This window comes from Leguminivora glycinivorella, chromosome 13 (assembly GCF_023078275.1).
Source record: "Leguminivora glycinivorella isolate SPB_JAAS2020 chromosome 13, LegGlyc_1.1, whole genome shotgun sequence".
NCBI classification, from domain to species: Eukaryota; Metazoa; Arthropoda; class Insecta; order Lepidoptera; family Tortricidae; genus Leguminivora; species Leguminivora glycinivorella.
In genome coordinates this window covers 14,144,289-14,164,215 of record NC_062983.1, presented here as the reverse complement: position 1 = coordinate 14,164,215, position 19,927 = coordinate 14,144,289, and the positions used below count along the sequence as shown (strand labels likewise).

The 19,927-nt window shown below is 38.1% G+C and overlaps 1 protein-coding gene across 4 annotated transcripts in view; it reads left to right on the top strand.

Moving 5' to 3' along the window:
• Positions 1-19,927, top strand: part of LOC125232397 (ETS-like protein pointed) — a 198,546-nt gene that overhangs the window by 106,914 nt on the left and 71,705 nt on the right. The window contains exon 1 of one of the 4 annotated variants that reach the window (XM_048138043.1): positions 8,199-8,379. The exons of 2 other annotated variants lie outside the window; for them this stretch is intronic. The gene's annotated coding sequence lies outside the window, so the exon portion shown is untranslated. Of the gene's footprint in view, positions 1-8,198; positions 8,389-19,927 lie in introns of those variants that run through there. One more of the 4 variants, XM_048138045.1, reaches the window with a different exon arrangement.

Genomic DNA, 19,927 nt, shown 5'->3' with positions numbered 1-19,927 from the left:
AATGGTCGTCGTCGTTTATTATTATTTAATTCGCTCATATTTAAATGATTCAAAGCAACCAGTCCACAACTTCACAAGAAAGTTTGAGAAACCTTCGTATTTCAGATTGTCATTTGCGGTTACAGTGGTTTAGGAGCAGTTCGGTAATCAGACCTACACATGTGTGTACAAATTCTGTCAATGTCACTGTTAGAAACCGTTCTGACAGTGACAATGACAGCCACAAATTCGTCCACATGTTGTTACCGTTATGTGTGCAAACGTCGACTAATAAAGTGTCGTTAAAAGTCATTCTGACAGTGACATTGACAGCCACAAATTCGTACACATTTTGTTACCGTAACGAGTGCACACGACGACTACACTTTGTTATTGTAACAATACGGTCGCATTGTTTGCACGACGTTACCACGCGTTATGTCACATTTGACAGTTAGTTACTGATTTGAAGATTTTGCGACTGAAATGGTTGTATGGGCAACGTTTTATTTGTACAGCGACCTCTTTCGGTTTACGATTTGGTACACTTATGTTAACGAGCAACTAAATTCAAATGGTAGGTAGAAGCGATTACCTAAACCGTCGTTCGCCGAACTTATACGGATCTGCATTAATTACCGTATCTTAACAGTGTTGTTGATATCAGGTAAGTGTCATAAAAAGTTAATGTATCAACCATCGTCACTTTTTCCCGTGCGAACATTCTGCTTGTTTGTTTTAGTGTCTCAAAAATAAACCTGAATTACACGCATGAATTAACGTTTAATTAATTCCGAAAAACAGAAACGTACCGCTTGAAATGTTTTCGTGAATTTCGAGTCGTCACGTCACATTCGAAGACATAAACATAAGATAAGATAAGATAAGATAATCATTTATTTGTTTGCTACAATACACACCAAAATTAAACAATTAAAACAAAAATAAACAATAAAAAGTACTAACACTACAGAAAAAACAACAATAGCCTACATTAAAATATGGGTGGGTTTGCTGTGTGCGTTGCAGCAAAAACAAAAGGGTCCTGGCTCAGTTACCAAACATAAAGTTACCTATAAAGTTAGACTTAATAAGTTTACTAAAAGAAATCTAACCAGCAGTTTAGATAAAGAGAAATGTCTTTTTATTTCAACTCAGCGGCTTAAATCGCAGTGAAGACGTACGTTTGGTTGATTAATATCCGATTTTACACGTGTCAATGGCACTGAGCAGCGGCGATGTTATCTGGGCCTTCAGAATCTTAACTCAAGATGGTATCTCGCGCGCCTCCGCCGTCCGCCCGCCTATCTCCCTATCTCCGCGGCTTCACCGTAACTTACTTACCTACTGCCTGAATTAAGATACTCCATTGGACATGTCGTATTCTTTAATTAAGATACTTTATGTTGTATGGTAATAAGCGTATGTAAATATTGTTTACAAACGTCGGTGGAAGCCATAATTCAACCTATCTGAAAGATAACTAAAGTTTAATTCACTGTTTATTAAATAGCCACTACTCTATACACAGTAGCTGACGGGAAGATAAAAAGATAAGTAAGTACTATAAATTGTTGTCAGATTTAAACAAATCTATCAATAGATACTAATCAATCTTCTTAATGTAGTAAAACATAAAAATGATAGGACTTCATTTGAATAAGACATAAATATACGATGATCGTTGCCAAAACGCTTTATGGTTTTAAGACCACCTGTTGATAATATTAGTTTGCTTACAGGTTTTATTCAATTTCTAATACAGAAACGATAAAAACAGTAAAATTAAAACAAATTTTGTATAATATAACAAGTAAGAAACTCGTACAAATTGTCCAACATTGCGTCGAAATTTGAAGTTATTACGTTACAACATTGAGCAAATCAGTTTTCCCTCGTACGAGTACAATCTAGGTTGAGGATGAATAACACTGACTCACTCCGCTTATTTAGTAATTCTAGGAATTGTTGCCTAATTTCCCACTTGCCTATTCACCGGCCTATCTATTAATATGGCATTTTGTCTGGAATGACCACACATTCCTAGTATAACTCCGGGAATAGAAATAACTAATTATGTCTAACCTAACCCAAAATGAGATTTATAACGAACCAGTATTCACAGGGTTAAAAATCGAGTGAAATAAAGGGTCATTCAGTTCACCGGACTACATACTTAAGACTGTCAGTTAAAAGCAAAAAGGGATAGGTAACGCTAAATAACTGACAAGTGACAAGTTGCTATCGTCCTTCGTAGTGATAGTCAGTGGGCCCCCTATGAGTCTATCTATAATCAGTTGATTTTGGCAATATATGTTCTTGAATAGGCCAACCTCTTCAAATAGTCTTGTCATTTAAAAAATGGTCCGTATACCTGACTAATCTGTTTTCTTTGTACCATTACTTAACTCATAAGTACACTCAAACGTTTATGGTTGATTCAAATAGTCCGTGTAAAGTATACAAATAAAGCTGTTGGGACGAGTTCCGTTGCCTGAGGTCGCGTATTGACATTATCGAAAGTAAGCTCAAACAATCGGGCCCACCTCGCCATGTTTACAACGTGTATATTTCGAAAAGTAAACTGTCTTTTGCAAGGTTTCCTTGAACGTCTTGTAAATATTATAAATAAAATCAAACGTTAAGAATATCCAACTATTATAGTGAATGATATTTAATTTAGTTGGACTGTAATCTGTATTAACATTGATATCCAGCCAATTATGATACTCGTATCAGTCCACTTGAATATGCATAAATAATTAAACATTTGCCTATCTTAGTTAGGCAACCATTCATTTAAAATATTCAATCTAACGCCTCCCTTATCTATATTAGTGGCATTATCTGTGTAATATACATACCTTTTAACTTTAAAACGGCGTTTTATCAAAATTAAAAACCATAGTATGGTTTTATTACGCAGCTTGGATCAGGATTTGCCTATTTTGTGAGATTAGAATATTAAACTCGGATTATTTTTAATGACGATATTATAATTAATACTGAACTAAATTTTACGCATTACACTATCTAGTTCTTTAACTTAGTGTCGATTATAAAATAATAAATAAAATACGAACCATAATAAGAATTTCAGTGGGTTTATGTACCTACGTCAATATATTAAAAAAATATATATTAAATATAACTGAAAAATATATTAGAGACTAAAAATATATATATTAAAGAGAACTGTAGTCATTTGTCATGTTAATTTTATCGTTTATCAAAACCGCGTGTATTGCTATATAATCTGAGCATTTTGCAAAAGTTCTCACACTCGGCTACAATAAATTATGTCAACACGCAGAGAGGCTATATATTTGGTCGATTTTATTGAGGCTGTGTCGGTCCGTTTTGTTTGAATAGGTCGAATTAATTCATTGATGGTTGCGGGTTGGCTGGTTCGTGTGGTGTGGTGTCCTCGAGGCTGGGTGTGTCGTGTCCGTGTCGGGCGATGTCGCGTCGCCGCGTCGCCGCGCCGCGACGCGACAAAGCTCGTCGCGTCGCGCGGGGCTTCCGTTCCCGCGACCGACGCCGTGGGAACCGCATTATTTTCGTATTTAAATTCGACCCTCATTAAACAGGTTTCGTTCAAAATTCGCTGCCTTCTTTCGACGCCTTTTACTCAACTTTTTATGGTTCCGTTCGACATTTTACTGTTGGTGATTGTTTTTGAAGCCTCGCTCGCTGGCGCGGCATAATGCGTCTGCCTCCGTAGAATACGACTGCCATTCTTTTCATTTGTAAGAGCAAATGATAAATGAGTTTATTTGGTAGGAATTTATTTATCTTTATTAGGCGATTTGAATTGGCAAGCATAGATACGGCCGGAGAGTTTCTCACGTCTTTCTCGAGCTCTTATTGATGGTGCTCGTTAATGTGTGTTGCTGTTTATATTACTTAATATATTCCTTGGAAACAATGTTCAAAGTTGATGTTAATTTAATTTGGGCAATATAAATTAATATTGCCGAAGAACCAGTCGGAGGCGCCTCTACGGGCCGAGGAATTGCTCTACCATATGTTTAATTAATACAGGACAGCTTATACTTGCTTATACGATACAGTTGCGTGTAATTTTTCTCTTAATAGGAGGTAGCTTTGAAATATGGTTATAGTTTCTTTTGGACGTTATTAATTAAATTGAGCTGCATAAATAAAACAGTTGGTATCTGTTTGACTTATTTGGTTACGATTGATTCTATGAAATGTTGATAGTCGGTGTAATTAGATACTAAAATAGTTAAGTGGCATAATAAAATGCGTTCGGTTTAGTTTGTTACAGTTTGGTCTTGTTTAATAAAGTTGATTTGTAGTAATTATGCCAGAGTTGGTTGTATTTTAATTTACGTAACTTGAGTTACTCGAGAAAGGCAATATATTACGAAAGAATGTAATGTAATTGGAAGGGAATCACTACATACGTTTTATATCATGTGATTCAAACCGGAGAAATTGACCTGCGTCTTAGGATGGCTAGAAGAATTTTAAGCTATCCAAGTATCCACATGTACCTACTCTCTGCGTCGGTATGCGTTAATCGTCGTAGAAAAGACTTAAACGCTGATGGGCAAAAGCTACACTCATAATTACTGGCGAGTCCACTTGTTCAAGCCATTACTCGTGCCTCGTAAAAGGTTACACGCTTTATTGTTCTTTTTATTACGATCTGATTAGAAAACAAATAACGTAGGAAAATTATAGGTATTTAAAGGAGCAATTAATACCAGTATAAATTAGTTACAACATTGGCATATCCTTTTATACTTTTAATTTAAGTAACTTGAAATACTAGCTGAGTTGTGGCTGTACTGCAAGCGATAAAGTTTTGAAAAATAACTGTATTTGACTTAGTAAGCTGGCAGGCAAGCATGGGCGCACTTACAAATAGTGCGATAGTGCCGGCCTGATGTTTTATCATTTATCGGGCGACCATACTTGCCTGGCTGAGCACAACTTATTTAATAAACATTTAAATATTTAGTATTATAAATTCTATGACCTAACTCGTATAAGTGAACTTATTTAATATCTATTATCTATGATATATAAAACAACTTTTACGCAAATAAATGCCTATGGCATTTGTAACTTGTGTTAACATTTCATTATTCTAAATGACTCAAAGCGTTTAAAATAACTTCATATTAATTCATACTCAACATCATATGATTCAACTTCATGTGTCTCACGATAGCTATCTAGTTAAAGCAATTTTATAAAACTTATTCGCCATTTAAAGACTTCACGTATCGTATTACCAAGTATATAATATTATAATAACTGTACATATTATCATATTTATCATAATGTAAGTCATCATTATGAAAGGGTTACCAACCAACCCTGTTGCTCACTTCCCCACGGTGTCCCATTGCACCGGATATGTTTCTACCCCCTTTACACTTTCAACCTTAATTTTTAACACGAAGCATTCAATTCCCTTTAACATTTTATATTATGGACATGGAAAAGGCTAAAAAAATTACCACCACAAACCAAAATTCGATTCTATGCAGGGTAGTTTAGTTTTAATGTTGAATAGGACATCGATTTTCGGATACCGGAAGGATACTTTGTACGCTACCTGTTGATATTCCCTGGGTCTATTCTGAGACGGTAACAATGGTTTGCGAACCGTACTGAATTCTAAAATAGTTTTGTCGATTAGTCAGCAACCTTTGTATTAAATCTTGATGGAGACAGTCGAGACTTAATATTTCTTAAGTGCGTTAAACTTTAAATTACCTTAAACTAAATAAGTTTTTGTTAATCGATGGAATCAGGCGTTACTTGGCGGAAATCCACGATAATACGTATGAAGAAGATTACTTTGCTAATTCGCGAATAGATATCGTGCTAGCCAATCAGTGCAATTTTTCTGACTTTTCTTAAAGGTTTTTAATTATGTTTAAGTAAGACATCCTTTAATTAATTTGTCAGGGCATTAAGTGACTCCACTAATGGCGCTATGTATCATCCAGGAGTCAAAGTGCTTCTTTGTCGTCCATAAATCTAAAAGACTACAAAGTATTCACTCAAGGCACCGCCTCGATAAATGAACACTTTTACACTTTTAAATAACCATACTTTTGAATTAGCGTCCACTCAAATTCATATTTATATCCGCCATTTTTCATGCACGAAGACCGACGCATACGCAAATGCAGGCCATTAATAAAATAAATGTGACGTTCTCAGTAAAAGATACCACATTAACGCTTACCATACGGACGATATTTGCTGGTATCTTTTAACAAATTACTTGTTAGATACCCCTATGCTTGAGAGACAATGTGGTACCTTTTGATATAGAACGGCACAAATTACGAAAACACACATCTACGCGGATCTACGTCACTAGTATATGTTGTGCATGTGTGCACTTCCTTTGGTGTTGCGCATGTGTGCGTGCGCGGGAGTGCGAGAGGTGAGAGGGTGGGCAAGAGGGGGAAGGGGGGGAACTTCCCGCGTAGCACCTGGCGCTCAGAGGTTACATGGCCCGACGGGATCTCATTGATTTGTGGCAAGACTCACTGTTAACGTTCTGATTTTGATTTGATTTATATCAGAAGAAACAGAGTGCATGCACTCATGCATTTCTATATAGGTACAGGTCCTTATTTTTAAAAATATGTATTAGAACGTCACGATCACAGTACGTTATTTACGTACGTACGTAACGTACGTTACTTAACGTTCACTTAATGATGATAAGATATAAGATAGTAACATTAGTAACTATTATATTACGACTACACAAATAAGGTTTTCTGGGATATTTTTATGCAAGTGACTCTACTATATGTTAGACAAAGAAAATATATGCAATGCTAGCGGAAGCAAGATCTGTTCAAATAGCACCTGAGGAAAACCTGACTTACAGGTTACAGGGATTTGTCGCTTTCAGACCTCCGGCGCTGGTAGGGTGATTAGTTTTATTTTTAGAAATCTACCTCAGCCTTATGTATCAATATTTTCTTCTGTACTAGGCCAACTAGGTTAAAATTACACGTGATTATTATGTATAAGTAAATATATAACTTGTACTATATGTCAAACGTGAGGACAACTACATTCTGTTTGTTTGAGCGAAAGTTTGTTGCGTTCTGTGTTTATTTTTACGAAACTTTTGAAAGCAAGTTACGTTTGTTTGAACACCTATTTTCCCCAGAATTTTGGGTCGAGTAATCATAAATGTACTCCAAACAACATGTCCGTGAAACATCTACTTATTTATTATGATAAATTTTACTTTGAATTTTAAGCCCCAAAAATATTCTCTAGTTTGCTCATTTGCTCATCTTACTCATGTGTTCTCCTCGATGAGTAAGATTTGGTAAGATTTGTCGTATAAGGAGCCATCACATCCGGTGACATTAGGCCAGAGTCAAGTGGAAACTTTGTGTCGGCCGAGTGTTTGCTCGGGACAAAGGAAGACCCTACACACAGTCAACCGCGATGATATTGAACGTGCCGCTTAAAAACACACGCTCCTTATGCCATGGGCAATAGAGTGGAGTTTGAGGACTGCCAGTTTTGACCACACTGATATTTCTGAAGCTGAGTGTACGTCACGTCGCTCGTTCAAACATTGACATGGGCCGTTTGAGGCGCGCCCACCGATAACAATACCGCGAACAATGCTGGACCCGTGCCCTCGACACCGCACCTTACTAAACCATATTACATATTATTACTCTCAAAACTAATCCTCCAAACCCGACCTTTTCACTCGAATCTGACGTCACGAAAACGCATCTAGCCCAACTAAACTATGAATGGCCGACGGTTATCCTTTGTAACAAAAACCAAAGCCCTTTATAATCCTGGCGGAACGCAATATTTACTACGCCTCGTCCCTTTCACTTCCTCTACGACAACCTGTACCCGAGCGAGACTGGAATACGCGAACCGGTACGGCGGAGCGGGACGGCGGATTCATTCATAACCGAGTCCGCCATCCGGTCCGCCTGATGGTGCACTTCATCTCCTTCTAACGCGCAGTTCACTTTCGGGTGCGAGCAGGTGCTCGAGCAGTGTTACCTAACAAGTCCTAGCGTTTAAAATTTGGCCAGGTTAAGAAGTGCAATGCGAATGTCCACTCATGAACGGGGAGAGCGCAATTGGTAATTTTCGTAAGCTCAGGGAGTGCGAGCTTCGCCCCACTGCGCGCCCATTGAGTACGGCGTGCCTAGTCGCGCGCCGGCCGCTGCGAAGCACGCGCGTCAGCTCAGTGCTTGTAAACTCTGGATGGACTGGTTTGAAATGATCGAAAGTTCGATACGCTCCCGAACAGTGCTCGCTAGTGATATTTTGAATTGGTGCTTTGAGTGAGTGACGGCGCGGGTCGCGAGCGCTAGACTCTACGATGCCCCGAATTGCACTAAATGGGTAATTGGTGTACGTCATTGGATAATGGATTCGGCTCATATATTACATTTTGTCTGTTATCAGACGCGTGGGTCGCGGGATTTTGCACTTGACTGCCGACTGTCTTTGTTCGATGCCGTTCCGTTGATGTTTCAATTCAACAATGCGTTTTCTGCCGCCATGACATGAATACACAATTTTTGTTTTTAGTTTAAGGACAGGTATATCTAAGGTGTAGGTTTTCTTTACTGGCAATTTGTATGGATGGTTGGCATTTTATTATTTCTTGATGAGATAGCACTCGACGGTACTGGTGATTTAAATAGTACATATTTACAGAAATAATTTTCAAAATCCAAACGACAGTTGCATAGTGTAATCTCTGTTTTTCCCCGACTAAGTAGATGAATGGTACTATCATAAATCATAACATTCAAAACGTTTTAATGGCTCTTGAGTTACATACCCACCACTTGATAATCGTTGTATACTAATTAGGTACTAATAAAATATATATCTTGTGATTGCAGTAATTAAATGATTCCTTATTTAGCTCTATTAGCTCTACATGCCGTTTATCAAAGGATCCAATTCGGTAAAAGACTAGAAATAGCTGACGTGCAAATATGGAAGGGTTTATTTTTATTTGCCAACATTTTTTTAAGTCTACCAGACTCCCAAACTTTTATCATTACTGGTGGTTCTTAAAAGTTAGTACAGTAGCCACTAGAATCGTAGCATTTCTTGCGTTACTCGTTAAACTTTGTATTAAAACTCTACTAAATAATGTTATTAAGCATAATCTTATAGTGACTCTACCTAAACTCTACCTAATTATCAGATAAAATTATTCTGCTTACTCAATTTGGCTCATTCATATATTTTGACAGAATACTTATCCTTCAAAATAAAAAGAGGATAACAAAATTCAACTTACTTTGGAGACAATAGTTATTTGTTTTACAAGGGGGCAAAGTAGTTGTTTAACCGCACGTGCCAATATTGATACCTGAGCAAGCGAAAGATTCCAATATTGAACCGCGAGCGTAGCGAGTGGTTCAAAAAGTGGAATCTTGAGCGTTGCGAGGGTATCAAGGCACGAAGGTTAAACAAACTTTGCCACCGAGTGAAACACAAAATTTTTCACCACACCAACACGAACAAAATAGTTATGAAACATGAAACTAAATCAAATTCATCAATTTATCCAACATTTGTGATTCAAAATCATCATTTATAGGTAAAATCTAGCAGCCAGATTAAGACATCGAGTTAAAATTTGTATGAAATTACTTTGCCCCCTTGTGGATAAAATGCAATTTTGCTATTAGTTTTCGAATAGCAAAGAAAGCCTTTACCAGTTGGTGTGGTGAAAAAAGTCTTAAAACTTTAAATTCCTAATGATAAGGTTACCTCTGCGCGTTATCAGCGCCGCACCGTGGGAAAAAAACGCGTTAAACAATAGACAGATAAGAGACCCCATTAGGGGTACCTGTAATTGTTATGTTTTCACTTATGTGGTGACTCATGTCTTGGTACGAGGAAAATTACAGGCGTGCAAACAATGTGTTGAGTATGGACGCATTTGATGCACATAGCTAATTAAAATGTTCGTTTTTCGAGTATTTTAGTGTCTCTAGTGTCAAATGAGGGTATCTTAATAATTATTTAAAGGCCTTTTTGTTGGGTTTAATCCTATCCCTTTTAAAATCAGAAATCGAGATTTGCTAACTTAATTTCGAATTTTAATGACATGTGTTATAATTGACATTTATATCTTAACAACCCTCAACCCTCACGATCGTATCAGCTCGTACTAAGTGCGTTTTCACATTATCTGATCCGATATCGGATGTCGGAAGTTTTTCAAAGGCAAAAGATGGCGGCTTAAATGTATGGGATATCGGTCCTACATCCGATATCGGATCGGATAATGTGAAAACGCACTTAAAAGGATAAAGAAAATTGGGAGCATTTTCGTGTTGGCTTCGGCTCCGCGCACTTCTCCTAAAAGTCTAGAACACCAATATTCCGTGATGGGAAAGACACTTGAAGGAATATTTTTATTACATAAATGTACAAAGAAATAATACTCACGGGCGTAGGAATACAAAGAAAAAATGTTTTTTCCTCTTAGTCAGCCAATTTTACTACCCCACAAAAATGCTATTTGTAACGTCAGTTTTTCAATAACCTTTACATTAATTGTATCGATAATAAAATAAGTAATTATCATTGGGTTGCTTGTATCTACATAAGTATTTAATGATCATTAATAGCATATGCGTGTTGTATAGGTGTAATTAGGTAGTTAATTATTACTCAACTTGCACATATGCGTAGGCGCAGCCATTTAATACGATACATAAAATTAGCTAATCGTATTTTTATTTACTTAGGCCCATTTGCACCAACCACTTAACTCAGGGTTAGTGGGCTGTCAACTGTCAAATTTCACATAAAATGGTGGGTTAACTCTCCATTTTCATTGGTGCAAGTGGCCCTTACTGGCATACGCATGGTAAACAATCTAAATATATAAAAGAAGAAGCTGACTGACTGACTGACTGACTGACTGACTGACTGACTGACTGACTGACTGACTGACTGACATATCAACGCACAGCCGAAACCGCTGGTCCTAGAGATTTCAAATTTGGCACGTAGGTTCCTTATGTAGTGTAGAGGAGCACTAAGAAAGGATTTTCCAAAATTCACCTCCTAAGGGGGTCAAATGGGGGTTCAAAGTTTGTATGGGGAAACAAGATTAGTTTGACTATTTTATTCGAAACTTCACAGGAAGATTCCTTAAGACATATGACTGAATACGTGTTTCAGGTTTTTTGAAAATTTAACCCCTATAAGAGTGAAAAGGGGGTGATAAAGTCAAAAAATCAATATGGGTATCGTTTTTATGGTTTATCGGGTCGCTGATCACGATAAATACAACGTTTTTAAAATCTAACGAGGCGGAAGTGAAATACCTTCTCCCCTGTTGTGGTGCAATGGGGTTTAAATATCAAAAATATATGTAAAAGAAGATATTGACTGACTGACTGACATATCAACGCACGGCCGAAACCGCTGGTCCTAGAGATGTCAAATTTGGTACGTAGGTTCCTTATATAGTGTAGAGGAGCACTAAGAAAGGATTTTTCAAAAATCGCCTCCTAAGGGGCTCAAATAGGGGTTCAAAGTTTGTATGGGGAAACAAGATTAGTTTGACTATTTTATACGAAACTTCATAGGAGGATTCCTAAAGACATATGACTAAATACATGTTTCAGGTTTTTTGAAAATTTGACCTCTAAAGGGGTGCAAAGGGGGTAAAGTCAAAAACACAATATGGGTATCGTTTTTAAGGTTTATCGGGTGGCTGATCACGATAAATAGAACGATTTTAAAATCTAATGAGGTGGAAAAGTAATTTTCTCCCCTGTTGTAGTGTTATTAGGGTTAAAATATCCAAAATAGCCATAAGAGGAGCACTAAGAAAGGATTTTTCAAAGTTCACCTCCTAGCATGATAATTTGACAGGGGCAAGGACGGGGACAGGGACGGGGACAGGGATAGGGACGGGGACGGGGACGGGGACGGGGACGGGGACGGGGACGGGGACGGGGACGGGGACGGGGACGGGGACGGGGACGGGACGGGACGGGGACGGGGACGGGGACGGGGACGGGGACGGGGACAGGGACGGGGACGGGGACGGGGACGGGGACGGGGACGGGGACGGGGACGGGGGACGGGGACGGGGACGAGGACAAGGATAGAGATAGGGACGGGGATAAGAATAGGGATTGGGGTCGGAATAATCGGTCGGCAATCTAGGCAGTATAAAATGCAGGTGGCTCAGTGGGAAGGGATTATTAGTAAGTAGGCATCGGCGAGTATCCTGCATCCGTGATAACTATTATATTCAATGTGCTGTAAGAAGATGGTTGTTTGCTTTCCTTTTATATGTTTACGTTTGCAATAAGTATAAGCAAAATGGAAAAAATTGTAAGCGATAACGCAAGGAAGTACTTTTTACCCTACCGACCATAGCGTCGAGATACTGGCTATGTGGGTTGTATGAAGTTTCCCCAGTATAAATATTTATATAGGTAAAATACATACATATTCGTACCTACTACCTACGCTGTGGTCGCTGTGTAACAATTCTACAATCATTGCAAGAATTTCTTTTAAAACAATAGTAATAATTTTAAGGTACAGTCAGCCAAAAAACAGTGTAAGGTTCTTGGCTGACCGTACAGCAAATAGATCAGTTACAATGGCCCTCCAGTCGAGAATTGCCCCGCTTTACCTTAATCGAAACAATCGCGGACAGATGTACCTACAAAGAAACCTACGGATCCAAATGAAAATCTTATTTTTTGTAAACGTTTCAATAAGAATACTTTTATTACGCGGGCGAAGCCGCGGGTAAAAGCTAGTAATTATACTGGTGGTGAGTCGAGGGCCTGCTCGGGGTTGTAAATATGGACCCTGAAGCACCCTCTGCCGTCGCAGGATACAGGTGCTCTCTATTTATTTGGCCGCCATCTTGCAAATCCTTACTTCAACTTTTTATACCTATTTTTTAACGATTCGATTTCAATGTTACAAATTACGTTAAGTGCGCAACATCTGCGAATTAGCTTTTATACAACTTTTATAGTTTTACACAATGTGGTAGGGTTTAATGGGGTAATTCGAAACCACCCTTTATCGGATTAAATGTGGGTAATTCTTTAAGTACTTGAGTTTTGCAGGTAGGCGTGTTTCCTTTCGTTATATGATAATTTCGTTAAAAAATGTTACGGGCTTAATTATTAATTATGTACTTACGACTTCAACTAGGTATAGGTTACCTTTTTTTTTTTTTCTCGAAGTGGAATGCGTTTACGCATTCCCCCAGCCTTCAAAGGGGTCAAGGTCTTACAGGGGATATGTGGGACTCGCTCCATCAACCTGCTGCTCTTCCGAGTGAGGAGCGCGGGAGGAGAATACCCACTAAACCACTCCGGGCATACAGCTTGACTGTTCATGGGGGGGAACACCGTGGGCCCAATTGTGGTCATTCTCCACAGAGGTATAGGTTACCTACCTTATAGTAACCACTGCATAATTCTTTTTTTTATCGTGGTAAATCGTTTGCTAATCTATGCGTATCTTGCAGTCAAGCACTCATCATTCCACTCATTCTTTACCCTATTCTTTAACACCGCAACAATATTTTATCAACTTATTGATATCGCTAACAATATTTCACAAAAACGAGTAGGCACTCAGCTAGTACAATTGCCTAAATAAGCCAGCGGTGAATCACGAAACAATAGTTTATTTTACCATTAGGTTCATGGAACCGGACTGAAAGTAAACATTTTCTCGACACGGTTGGGCTGGTCTCGCCTTCATAGTGCACACGTGTTTCATTTTTGAATTAGCATTTTATTCGTTTTTTTGCTCATTAAACAGTCTTCATAAGAGGAGAGGTAAGGTCATTCTATATTAAATGAGAGAAAACAAACCTTTATATGACACTGATTTTTCTCTTTTGTTTCTGAATTCGGCCGTAGGTAGGAAATTTGTAGCCAATTTTATGTGTTTCGTAATGGGCATTGAATTTGATTATTATAATGAGGAGTTTTATAATATGTAACAACAAACAAAACAAGGAGCTATGAGGCAATTGTACGTATTGCTAATTAGTAATCTATAGCGAGAAGTAATTAAATGTTAAAAAAAAACACGGGACAAAAAACATTATACACAAACTTGTGCGTCAAATCCAATAATTAAAAGTAGAGTTGAATCTATACACTTTTCACGAGAACACGGGCGAGTACCTCTCGGCATAAATATATTCTTGATAAAAAGTCAAAAAAATCGTTTTTCATACTTTATCTTATTTATTTTAAGAGCCATTATCCATACAGTTACCTAATACGTTAGTTAAGAAACTACAATATTTTTTCTTGGCTTATACAAATGTCCTCTTCTTGAACATGAAATGAACGAATCATTTGGTTATTTTGACCATCGCGTTAGGTGTCGGTCGGAGGCGAATTTTCGCAGGCAGCCGACCGTGGCCACCGGGGACAAAGGAGCGTTAAACCGAGCACTTACGCACGCCCTGCCGGTAACAACACTGTCATTTCGTTCTTTCTTGTTACATTCTATTACGAATTATCGTAACGCTGAGCCATTTCATCATTAATATGAAGTCACATCTATCAGTATCGAGCCGCATTTTATGTATGAGAAATCGCTCGTTAGTATGAAATACTTACACATCGAAAAAATAAAAGCAAACGAGCGATTTCTACTACATAAAGTGCGGTAACAACATAAAGTCGATGTTGATAGATGTGACTTCACTTCACCCCTAGTCATACAATGAATCGCTGAAGTCGCCGCTGAAACTTTGTAGTACTTGCGAGAGATAACGCGCAAAATTGTCAACATATTTCATTGAATCTTTTCGACAAGTTTTTTGCTAGACATACCTATAGAATTGTTGTAGGGTAGGTACTATGACTACCTGTGCCTTTACCAATCAATCAGATCAGAAGTAGTATCTCGTTAGTACTTTTTCGAAGAAAATTTGAGGTTTATACAGATTTTATTTATACAGAAGCCGCTTTGAACGTGAAGCAAACAAATAAACAAGATTGGACCAACAGAATTATGAACTTGAAACAATTACGATAGCAACTCTCAAACTATTTTCACAATATCATCGACGTTTCCTATAGGCGTATTTCAACCACGACATTAACACTCTGTTAATAGCCGCTAATGTCCGCGTCGCAGCGAAACAGAAAAACACCTCAACTTAAATTAGATCTTCCGGCATAGGTCCACCAACTCTGTGGAACACCCCACTTAACCCATTCACTTATAGTTCTCTATTGCGTGGCAGCTGTAGTTAATATGGGTTGTCGAGTCCTTTACCCATTGACAGATCGCTTTACGACCTAACCTACTTTGTTTAATCAAATCCTCTGAAATATTACTATAAATACTATGGTTATTTAAACAAGTTCCGTTCCCATTCGCGATCGACATTATTAAGCAGAAGTTAAGAGACTTGTTGTCAGATTTAGTATAGTATATGTTTTTATTTCTTGCGTTTTCTTTACACCTGACTTGAGGAAACATACAATTAAGCGTCTTGAGCAACTTGCTCGTCGTAGACTATATATATATATATTATACATACAAAGGCTCGTCATTAATTGTTAGTGTTGTTACCTTATTCCACATACTTTGCTAGAAATTTCTCATATATACTAAAATATTTGACGCTCCGATAAGTAAATACTTTAATTTGAGAGTAGGTACGTCTGACTACAACTATTAGTAAGCTTGTCAGTAATTAACATAAACATAACGTAAATTCTTGATTATAACCTTGGTTAAATTCAAAGTAGACCAACGATATGCGAGTTAACAATCCGTGAAAGCTTAGTACAGAGTGATAATTACGTTTAAGCTATGTTCACTTGCACTTGGTGAGACTCACTAGTAAAATTATTAATTTACTAGCTTTTACCCGCGGCTTCGCCCGCGTAATAAAAGTATTCATTAAGATTTTCATTTGGATCCGTAGGGACCGTAAGTTTCTCTGTAGGTATATTTATCTGCGATTATTTCGATTGTACATAATACTTTTGCTTGCAATGATTGTAGAAATATTACACATCGACCACAGCGTAGGTAATTCTATATACGCTGGGGAAACCTTTATAAACATCCCACATAGCCCGTATTTCGACACTATGATCGGTGGGTAAAAAGTACTTTTTTCTATTATCCCTTACAATTTTTTACATTTTGCTTATACTTATCGCAAACGTAATCTTCAAGCAAGCAAACAACGATCGTCTTAGAGCACATTGATTGTAAGAGACCGCCGACCGATTATCCGTATCCCTCTAACGATACCCATATTATCCGTATCCGTATCGCTATCGCTAACGCTATCGCTATCGCTATCCCTATCTCTATCCCTATCGCTATCCCTATCGCTTTCCCTATCGCTATCCCTATCGCTATCCCTATCCCTATCCCTTATCAAGATGTTTAATGATATAACACTTTAAGTTCTCGCGCTTTGTACACATATTTAAAGCCACATACAGGTCGAACGCGATTAATTAACATTATTTTTACCTTTTTTTCCCAACGTTTCGGCCAGGTTGCACTGGCCGTGGTCGCGGAAGACTGACGTCCCAGCAAAATGTCACCGGAGATGTAAACAACACAAAACTACCCGATATTAATTTATATAAATGTTCGGGGTAGACAAATAAATATAATCTACCCGCTTTTAGTTAATGTTTATTTCCCACCATGTTTATTTTAAAGGTAAAAATAATGTAAATTAATCGCGTTCGACCTGTATGTGACTTTAAATATATGTTTAATGATTTCTTATCAAGTGCTAAAATATAAAGTTTCATGGTTTTATCATTTAAAATTAAGAAATCCCATACAAACTTTCAACCTCTTTTTCAACCCCTTCATCCCTTTTTTTCGAAATAAAAAGTAGCCTATGTTCTGTCTCAGGGTCTAAAGATTGTCTGTTCCAAATTTCATCAAAATCGGTTGCGTGGTTTAAGCGGGAAAGCGTAACAGACAGACAGACAGACAGACAGACAGACAGACAGACAGACAGAGTTACTTTCGCATTTATAATATTATATTAGTATGGATAGTATGGATAACTGTATTACAAAATGTACTGTACAAGACAATGTGATGGATTATGACTATGACTACCCACTACAGCACACCAAATTTATTTACAATTTTAGACCAAGCTAGACGACAGAATCACTTTTAAAAATGTAAATCGGTATAAATAACAAAAAGTTTCTTTTTCTCGATTTAAAACAAACGTTTGGAATAAACAAAGGATTGCTTTGTCCATAAATTACAGCTAAATGATCGCGGGTAAATGAAACGACACTGAACTTAACCTTCCCCGCTGTATTATCATACAAAAGTCATACTGAAACTGCATTCATTACAATGTCTAATGAGTCGAAATGATATTAGGTTTATTAAAGGACGTTCCTTTCAACTTAAATTCAAATTCTGGGTATGCCATATCATCAAATCGTAATATAGATACAATTTAGTTGAATTTTAACATGTTTATACTGTTCATAAATGAGTCACCAACACAGCAAAGTAATTTTTGGTGGATTTTAACGATAGAGACGTTATAAAAAACATGAATGTCTACAGTGGCCATTTTTCCGTTGAATCATCAGCGGTCAGCCCGCCCCGCGCCACCAACGTCCAAATTAGAATAATGGCGAGATGAAAAGTAGTTTTCCGAGATTTTTCTCGCGAGAGGCGCGCGCGTGCGCGGAGGCGTTGGGAGGCGGTCGCCAGCCGCCGCTCCCCGCCCCACGAGCACGCCTCGCCACCGAGCATCTTACCAAAACACCCACTCACTAAATACCACTAATAAATTTACGACAATACTCCCCGTCTAGCCAATAGTTCGCGACCATCTCTGAGGCATCGACGCTAACCCAGTTTAAATTATAAATGATACGCGCGGTTAATGAGACCTGCCCGCCGACCATTACATATTTCAGATTTCAAAGATAAAAAAAAATTAGAACGCAAAGTTATCTCTGATATCTGTCACGTACGGCGCTGTCGGAGTTTTTCTAGAAATATCCCGATTTGGATGTGGTCCAATGTTTTTTGCGTTTGCATATATGTCCAGTTTGGGCACCCGCGCCGGCTTACCGTATCAGTATGCAGAGGCATGCATGGCAGATCTGCGTAATCATAGTCTACATGCTGATATATTGGCTTTTCCGTCTATTTAAGCTTAATGGTCGAGTATCCAGTTACATTTACAAGAGAAAAACCTGGATATCAATCTTAGAAACTACTGAAAACTAGACATTTACTGCTTTAATGTGTATCTAAGTACTTAAATTGTAAAAGATCCTAATTGACAGTTTAATTGAATAATAAATAGTATCGCCTTCTGACCTAAGGTACCTTACTCTACAAGTAACAGCTTGGTAGCAAAAAATCAGAATCAGCCACTGCTATTCCTAGAGTAAATTCACCAATTCATTTGGATATATTTTCGAGAATAGTTCCTCGTACACATTTGGTCATGCGTAACGAGTCGTTACTTATTTGAATACTGTATAATGGGCACCACAAGGCCAGAGCGGTCGAGAACGACACAGTCTGAAAGTGATACACATTGCCTCACATTTATTACACTTATCTATTTAGTGGCTGCGACTCATTCAATTCCCGTGTCAGCGTTTTAATTGAGGAGTCGGAGGTCAAATCACTTGTGCCCCGTCTGTGCCCGGTCACCTATTAGCTAGTAAAAGATCTACACAGCGCTTAAGTATTATTCTTCTGGATGAGCCAGGCGTTTATTTGACATCCGTACCTAAGAATTACTTTTTAGAATTTTCATTGTAGTTATTAATATTTTAGGAACACACAAAATATTTATTCCTACTTTAGTGACACGAAAACCACCTTCATTTCATAACCTAAAATTTTAATGCTCCACTTTCCGCTAGTGTATTTCGCAAGTTGGTAATGTTCGCTAAACCGCCACAATCGACAATAATGTAAGACATTGTATCATAGCTAAAACAACAGTTACCAAAAGCTTTGCTTACGCCTCGTACACAGCATTGTGAGCAGCGTCAACAGTCCGAATTGTTCGCCTTGTTATGCAAGTTTCATTGTTCCCGCGTCACGCGGTTCCCCGAACAGCCATTGTCGTCATGTTTGTTGTACGCAAAACCGAGCAAAATCTCGCGAACTTGCTTGTCCAAACACGCATTGATACGATCGGGAAAACAAACTACTTTCCGCACCAAATTCCTAAACTCGTATATCAAAATGGCGCCGTTTTACACGCTAATCAAGATGGCGCAGATCAAAGGATATGTCACATTCCTTGCGGTGGCTTGATCGTTTTAATTTGAATATAATCTTTTGGTTTATTTGACAGACGGTTTAAGTAGTGGATGTCCACTGTCATGTAAACATCAATATCCAAATTAGACAAACGATGCGGGCTTGTGGGGTCGCGCCGGGTCGGGTGGCCCGTGCCGTGCCGAAGCTGAGCCTACGTGTTTGCGACAGCCGCGGGCGGCAATTAATCTAGCGCCTTTAATTGCGCCGTTTGATGCCGTCGTGTTAATCGGAAAGGTTTTATTTGCATTGCGTAGTAAATGAAATTTATTGCGTGCAACGGCTTATAAATTTTCAACTTCTGAGGGTTGCTCTTACATTCGAGTGAAATGTCAAAGGGGTTAAGTGGCACTCCAAACTAGTCGTGTCGAATGCGAAAACTCTGATTTCAAGAAATACTTTTAGTGAGTTACTGGATTCTAATTTCAGGAACTAGAAGTCTAGATCCTTGTCTATATGATTGTCTTAAATATAAGGTAGATATCACAAAGTCGGTTATAATACAACCAAAACTAAACCTTCCAAATATCTATGTCACAAATCTCCACAATCTCAATGGTCTGGAGCCCAATATCGGTAGATTTGTTGGAGAACG